This window comes from Schistosoma mansoni, chromosome 4 (assembly GCF_000237925.1).
Source record: "Schistosoma mansoni strain Puerto Rico chromosome 4, complete genome".
Taxonomy (NCBI): Eukaryota; Metazoa; Platyhelminthes; class Trematoda; order Strigeidida; family Schistosomatidae; genus Schistosoma; species Schistosoma mansoni.
The window spans coordinates 4,233,894-4,241,654 of record NC_031498.1 but is presented as its reverse complement, the minus strand read 5'-3'; the positions used below and the strand labels follow the sequence as shown (position 1 = coordinate 4,241,654).

Below are 7,761 nucleotides of genomic sequence, written 5' to 3'. Positions count from 1 at the left end.
CCGATAGATCACTGAGCCGGTATCCGATGGTGTTAATGTCTAACTTCGACCAATCCACGAAGTTTAGCAACCGTTCACCAATTGTTTTCAGTGAGTTCCTATCTTCAATCAACTCATGATCTCAACTATGAAAATACTGAAATCTCTACAATAACTCCTTCTGATAATTATAACGTTTATCGAGGTGAACGATTAGCGAAGCCCGGCACTACAATCTATTCTGTTCAAATTAGATTAACATTAAAATAGTAATTTCCTTTAATTTATAATACATTTCCTAGTGATTATTCTTTAGTGTAAACAAACATATTAAGATGAAACGATTATTAATACTTCAATTCATTTGGTATTATTTACTTCTATCTTCATATTGTTGTTAAAGACTGTAGTTGATCAATCTCCATTCTAAAAAAACACAAGCAAGTTACATAATAACTTAAGTTATAAGTTCAGTAAAAGACTTAAAATATAACGTGCACGTTATACCATCACTTCAATTTTTATTAGTTGTTAAGGCAGATTTATGTCAGTTATTACTTTCATTGAAATTTCTACTAACATATTATCATTGGAACCATTGTATTTGAATATATATATAATATAGAGAGATAGGGAGAAGCGTAATAAAACAAATCTCTTCAAACAAATAAAACTTTTCATTAAAATATTAATGTCTAACAATAAATATTCTAATAATAAATTTGTTTGTCAGGAGCCATTTTTTTTTTTGTTTTTTCAATACTTTTTAATGTGGATGATAACACAGTTAACAGAAAGTAATGTAGGGGTGGGGGAAAGGAAAGTAGAATCTATATATGTTTTGGGTTTGAATGAGAAAAATGTCAAAATTAAAACTTTTCATGATCTAGATAGAAGATGACATGTTTATAGCATGCATAGAGACAGAGTTATATATATATATATATATATATATACGGATAGGAGATGTAAGTTATTATCAACGTTTAAAATACATATAAACGGAGTAAGTTTATGTTCATTGTACATTCAATGTTAGGATCGTTTATTAAGAACGTCTTTTTAAATGATTAGACTATTTATAATTTATGTTTAGATGCGGTTTTCTCAAGGTTTTTCATTGTTAGTATATATATCTATATAAACTTTATAGATCGTTCTCGTGTCTCCTGACACTGAAATGCATGCAACTCATGAAAACATTCATTTTATTTATGATTTTTGTAAACGCAACAGGGATCCAAATGATTGAATGATATTAACAAATTAGAATAAACAGATCTTTAAATAGTTTTTTTTGGCAAACTAAAAGAAAAATAGCAGTAATGATAGTTTATTTGTGGATGAAGAGATTCATTGGTTCAATAAATATTACGGTTGATTTTGAGAAGGTGGAGATGATTTGTTGCTGAGATGGATGATTTTAAAGTTTGTGCTGATGATGTCGTTCAGAAGGACGATGAAAGCTCCACGAACAAAACATCCAGCTCAGAAAACAAAACTCCATCAAAATTACAGTTGATTTTTCGGTGTCGAACAATCAATTCTAACATATACTGCTATATTCAATGAATACAAGGATGTGCATCAACCTTATCTATACATAATGGTAGATAGGAACTCACTGAAGACAATTGTGAATGGTTGCTCAATTTCGTGGATTGGTGCCGGCACAGTGGTCTATCGGTTAAGTTCTCTGGCGTGAGACTGGTAGGTTCTGAGTTCCAATCTCGCGAGGCGAGGTCGTGGATGCACACTGCTGAGGAGTCCCAAAATAGGTCGAAACGGCCGTCCAGTGGTTCTAGGTTTCTCCTGGTGGTCTAGCTTCTATTGGCTCACGCTTTCAACTATGAAAATTACCATATAATCTTCTAAATAGTTTAAAACAAATTCTGAAGTTCTCATATATTATGCGTATTGGCTACTTTGTAATTTTATGTTTTGTACAACTGTATACACAAAAGATCATCCGAATTTACACCACCAGTGATAATGTAAGGCACTAACGATAAGAAACTACACAATAGATGTTTCTGTCATTACAGACCACTAGCTATATTTTTAATTTGGGACTTTTCTTTCATTTTTCACAACTATCATTGGGAGGTAGTTGATTTTTGTATTGGTTGCTTTAATCTTTTCATTAATATTTAGGACTGAAGTTGATCAGCCTCTTATGAACATATATGCATCCTTTTCGAATTGCTTCGATATTTCCTTCAGTCACAAACATTATAAGCAGTGATGTTTAATTCAGTTGAAAAGAGTTGATTTTAGAATATAAATTATGTTCATAAATGCTTAGGAAATACTTTAAATTCCCATTAAATACTTTTTTCTAGCTTTTATTATGTCCTCTGTTTTTCTTTTAAACCAATGAACTTCATAAAGGCAGTTAATCACTGAAGGCGATGGTGGAGGGTCGTGCGATATGGTGGATTGGTTGAAGTTAGACATTAACACCGTTGGATATAGGCTTAGTGGTCTAGAGGTTAAGCGTTCTCATGCGAGACCAAATATTTTGGTTTAGAGTCCCGCATGCGGGATCGTGCATGCACACTATTGAGAAGCCCGGTACAAGGTCGAAACGGTTGTCCACTGCTTCCAGGTTTTTCATGATGGTCTAGCTTTTATCGATACATGAATTCAACTCTTAGTAACACACAAATATAATTCAAGAAAATTAAAACTTACAATGGAAATTTAATTTTATAAGATTATAAAGAAAAAAAGTTTTGTTTTTCATTTCTTCACTAATCATTAAATTCACTTGGTATTGTTTATTCGAATCTTCCCATTGATATTTAGGAGTGCAACTGGTCAGTCTTTTATTGGCATATGTGCATACTTTGCATATTGCCTCGATATAACCTTAATTCACTAGTAGCTGAGTAGATAATGTGATGGCGTTTGGAGCGAAAGTTACTGGGTTCGAGTCCCAGAGTGGATATCAACTCTGAGATGCAGGTACATTCAGCTGACGAGTCCCAAATAGGACGAAACGCCGGTTCTGGATTCCACTGTTAGCCACTATTTATATATGCTTATAATCATTAAATTGCTTATATTAATGAAAACTTTCTCTAGTTTAAATTTTTGAGTAGTATTGACTTAGATTACATTAGATATACTATCTATTTCTCTTTCTTACCTTTTACCACTAAGTAATCGGTAATTGATTAGTAAAATTCACACTAAACTATTATTATCATTATTTATCCTTGTCAATAATAAAATTTTAATTTTAATTTTATAGGAAATTAAATTATCCCATGGAAACTTAGTTATCTATGTATATTCGATTATAGAATCACCTAATACTACTTAAAACTTTTTTTAAGTAAAATGTCAGTAATAAAAAAATCTACATGATTTCTAGGGTAGGTGATTTACTAAAGAGAAATTGTTTATTTCATTCATTTATGTATAATAGTTAATAAAGTAAATATATTACTTATGAGAGACTAAAAAAATAGATATGAATTATCATCAGAAGGGATTTTTTGCGGTGATTTAGTATTTTCATAGTTGAAAGCGTGAGTCAATTGAAGCTAGACAACATGGAAAACCTAGAAGCACTGTACGGCCGTTTCGTTCTGTTGTATGACTCCTCAGCAGTGCGCATCCATGACCTCGCCTCGAGAGATTCGAACCCAGGACCTACCAGTTCAAACCAGTTCCAATGAGAAGCAGTGACCAGTGGAGTTCAAACCAATTCTGTTGTTAGATAGGAACTCGCTGAAGACAGTTGATGAACGGTTGCTCAATTTCGTGTATTGGTTGGAGTTAGATATAAACTCCATCGGATGCCGGCTCATTGGTCTATCGGTTAAGTGCTCCGGCGCGAGACTGGTAGATACTGGGTTCGAATCTCGCGAGGGGAGAGGGTGAATGTGCACTGCTGAGGAGTGCCACAATACGACGAAACGGCCATCCAGTGCTTCCAGGTTTTCCCTGGTGGTCTAGCTTCAATTTACTCAAGCTTTCAACTATAAAGATATGAACTAATTAGATTAAATTTAATATGTTTAGTAGTCTCTTGGTCAAAGTTTTAACCTTTAAAGAAGCTTTGAATAGACACTATTTGGTGTTTCTTTATTTTGTTTTAATAGATTCGCTGAAGTTGGTTCGTTTTGTAATCACTTTTCATGGTGTATAATCGTTCGAATAATGAGGATTTAGATATTTGTGACCTATTTTTAGAAGAAAATGTTGAAAGTTTTTGATTACTGAAGTTAAACTACATCAGTTATACCATAATAATGATGTAATAATAATATAAGACTCCTTTGTAATGCAGCTAATGTGGGTGAAACTTCCAGAGAATTGAATGTAAGGTTGGAGGAACATAAAAAGTGTTTGAAAAATGTCCCCAAAACCTCAGTTGATATAAGGAAACTTGAGAATGTGTCTGTGATAGCGTTACATGTGTTAGAAACAGGAAACAGGATTAATTTAGAAGGGGCCAAAATACTTCAGTAATGTTTTAACACTCATAAAGAGAGATTGACAACAGAAGCGCTGTATATATAGGTGAATAAGAACAGCCTAAACAGAAAGGACGGTATTCAGTTAGCAACCATTTGGCAAATATCCATCAACAAGTAATTGAACCCTTTCTTTATTCAACCTGTTTATTTCACATGAATCGTTATTTTGACTGAAATTAATATGAGTTATGTTTAGCATTACAATTATGTACTTGATGATTCTCATTTTTATTTGCAATTCAATGATTCAGAAACAATTTTTCAACCTTCAATTTGCGCTTTTACTTTTACTTCATATAGAAACATATCAACACCGAATATCATTCATGAATAACTCATTCTTACACATACACGCACACACAATTCATTCAGTCTTTTGAGATGGTGGAGGAGATTTGTAGCTCAGGTGGATGATTTTGATGGAGTTTTGTTCTCTGAGCTGGATAGTATGGTCGTTGAGCTTTCATCGTTCTTCTGAACGACATCATCATCACAAACTTTGGGTAGAAGTGAAGTGTTTGAATTTCTCCACATGTGGTTCACAGCTTGTCCTGTGCACCTCGATGTTGATTGGTTCTTGTTGACTTTAAATCTGTCGTTGTTTTCAAGCTGTGAACCACATGTGGAGAAATTTAAACACTTCACTTATACCCGAAGTTTGTGCTGATTATGTCGTTCAGAAGAACTATGAAAGCTCAACGACCATACCATCCAGCTCAGAGAACAAAACTCCATCAAAATTCAGTCTTTTATTTCACATCGTGAACTTGTCATATGATTCTCACTCATTTAACTGATTCGTATTAATCTATTTACTAAATCCAACATCCAAATATGTTTGGTTTAACGTAGTATAGATTTGATATGATTGTTAAAGAAACACCATATATTTCTTCGATGATTTTGATTATAACCCTGAAGAAGTCCGGACAAGTTAACTGGACGAAACGTCGGAATTATTTAAATTTCAATCGCTGAGATTATTTCAAATATAATTTTCACATATAACGACTTCTCTATACTCAGCGCCCAATTTTCGTCAAGCCATTCGTTCTAATCTTAACGAATAGGCGTATATAAGACTCTTTTTTTAAATAGTTATTTATCTGTAAACAGTGGCCATCAGGACTCAGTGGCCGAGTGGATAACGCGATGGCGTTTGAAGCGAGGGTACTGGGTTCGAGTCCCAGAGTGAACATCAACTCTGAGATGCAGGTACATCCGGCTGACGAGTTCCCAAATAGGACGAAACGATTGTCCTGGATTCCACTGCAAGCCACTATCCATCTCTGCTTACCATGCTTGTGAATTAAGGCTATATTGAGGCAATACGCACAGTATGCACATATGCCAATTAGAGACTGACCAGTTGCAGTCCTAACAAATCGATGGGAAGATTCAAACAAACAATACTGAATGAACTGTAAACAGTTTGTTTTACTATTTGATTTTATGAAGAAATGTAAGTAGGGGATGATTAACATAAGTAAGTTCTAATTGTTGAACACGTTAGAAGCTACTTTAAATCATTAGCTCAGTGTTTAACACGTTTAGCATTTGAAGTAAGAGGTATTAAGCTTGAGTTCAAATAACAACATCAACATTGGATTACAGATACATCCAATTGATAGGTTCAAAATAGAACAAGGCTCATGAATTAGATCTTCCTATCAGTTACTATTTAACATTACTAAAGAAGATTGAATCATCATATTTTAATAATTTTATAGACATTTATGTTTTCAGATACATTGATCGTTGAAAGGAAGATGTTTACAGTATTTATCAGATACTTATGTTAAACAATCAATAGTTTTCTAAGAGTATACTAAAATAATATCTAAGTCATTATCTTAATAAATGTTCTCAATCAATTGATTTTTTGATAAGAATTTACTACAATACATTTCGAACAATCTGATCACACATACACTTGTTAAGGACATTTATATATAAAAATAAAAGGTCAACTAGACTGGAAATGGGAGGTAAGAGTAGACAAGGATAATAATAATAATGAAAATAATGTGAAAACAATTTGAAACCGATCACCTACACATAACCTATCTAAATAGCTACCAAAAGTGCTGGATCCTATTCAAAGACATTTTTGTAAGTATTCTCTGAAGAATTCTTTTGAATTGGTCGATCATTTAGGTGATATTAATATCAAGGGAAAGACAATGTGCTCATTTGACGTGAATTCCTTATTCACAAATGTACCTTTGAAAAAGACTATTGACACATTATGTGACCATTTATCTTTAAACAACCTTAAATTACCTATCCCTTTGAAAATTCCTAAAGATTTATTACTATTATGTACTGACGAAATTCAGTTCACTTTTGAAGGCGAATAATATCGCAAGATTGATGGGGTTGCCATGGGTAGTCCGTTAGGACCATTATTAGCGGATATGTTTAAGGCACTTGTCGGAAATCTGTCTGAAGACTTAATCGAAAACGTGTCATTTTATAAGAGATATGTGGACGATATCTTAGTTGTCTGCGAAAGAAAGGATGACATGAACTTGAATAAACTTAACACTATTCAAAACCACATCAGTCTCTCACGTGAAGAGGAGAACAACGATCAGCTTCCCTTCCTGGATATACTTCTAAGCAGACGAGAAGATGGCTCAATCAAACGATCCATTTTTCGAAAACCGATATGGATGGGTCAATACCTTAGTTATTATAGTTATTGCCCTGTGCAATACAAACGGGGTTTGATAAAATGTTTATTTAACAGGCTTAATGGTATTTCCAGAAGGGGTTTTGTGGAGATTTAGTATTTTTCATAGTAGAAAGCATGAGTCAATTGAAGCTAGACCACCATGGAAAACCTGGAAACACTGGACGGCCGTTTCGTCCTATTATGGGACTCCTCAGCAGTGCGCATCCACGGACCTGCTCTCGTGAGCGAGACTCGAACCCAGGACCTACCAGTCTCGAGCCAAAGCCCTTAACCGTTAGACCACTGAGCTGGCATCCAACGGTGTTAATGTCTAACTTCAACTGATCCACGAAGTTGAGCAACCATTCACCAATTGTCTTCAGTGAGTTCCTATCTCACAACAGACGTGGTTTTGAACTCCACTGGTCTCACTGGTATTTGCACAAACGATTCTATTGATGATTATGTTAAGTTGTTAAACAAGACATTAATGGGGAATGGTTATCCACTGAAAATTATGAATAGATGGAAAGTTCATGGTAGAATAAGACCTACTGTAGCCTTAGTGGAAAAAAAGCCTGGCTACATCACCTTACCATTTAGAGGTGATTCAAA

At 34.1% G+C, this 7,761-nt stretch overlaps 1 non-coding gene across 1 annotated transcript; it reads left to right on the top strand.

Moving 5' to 3' along the window:
• Positions 1–5,599: 5,599 nt before the first annotated feature.
• Smp_tRNA_01012_Gln_TTG.1.1 lies at positions 5,600–5,665 on the top strand. Its single transcript has one exon. It is a non-coding gene (tRNA).
• Positions 5,666–7,761: the final 2,096 nt, after the last annotated feature.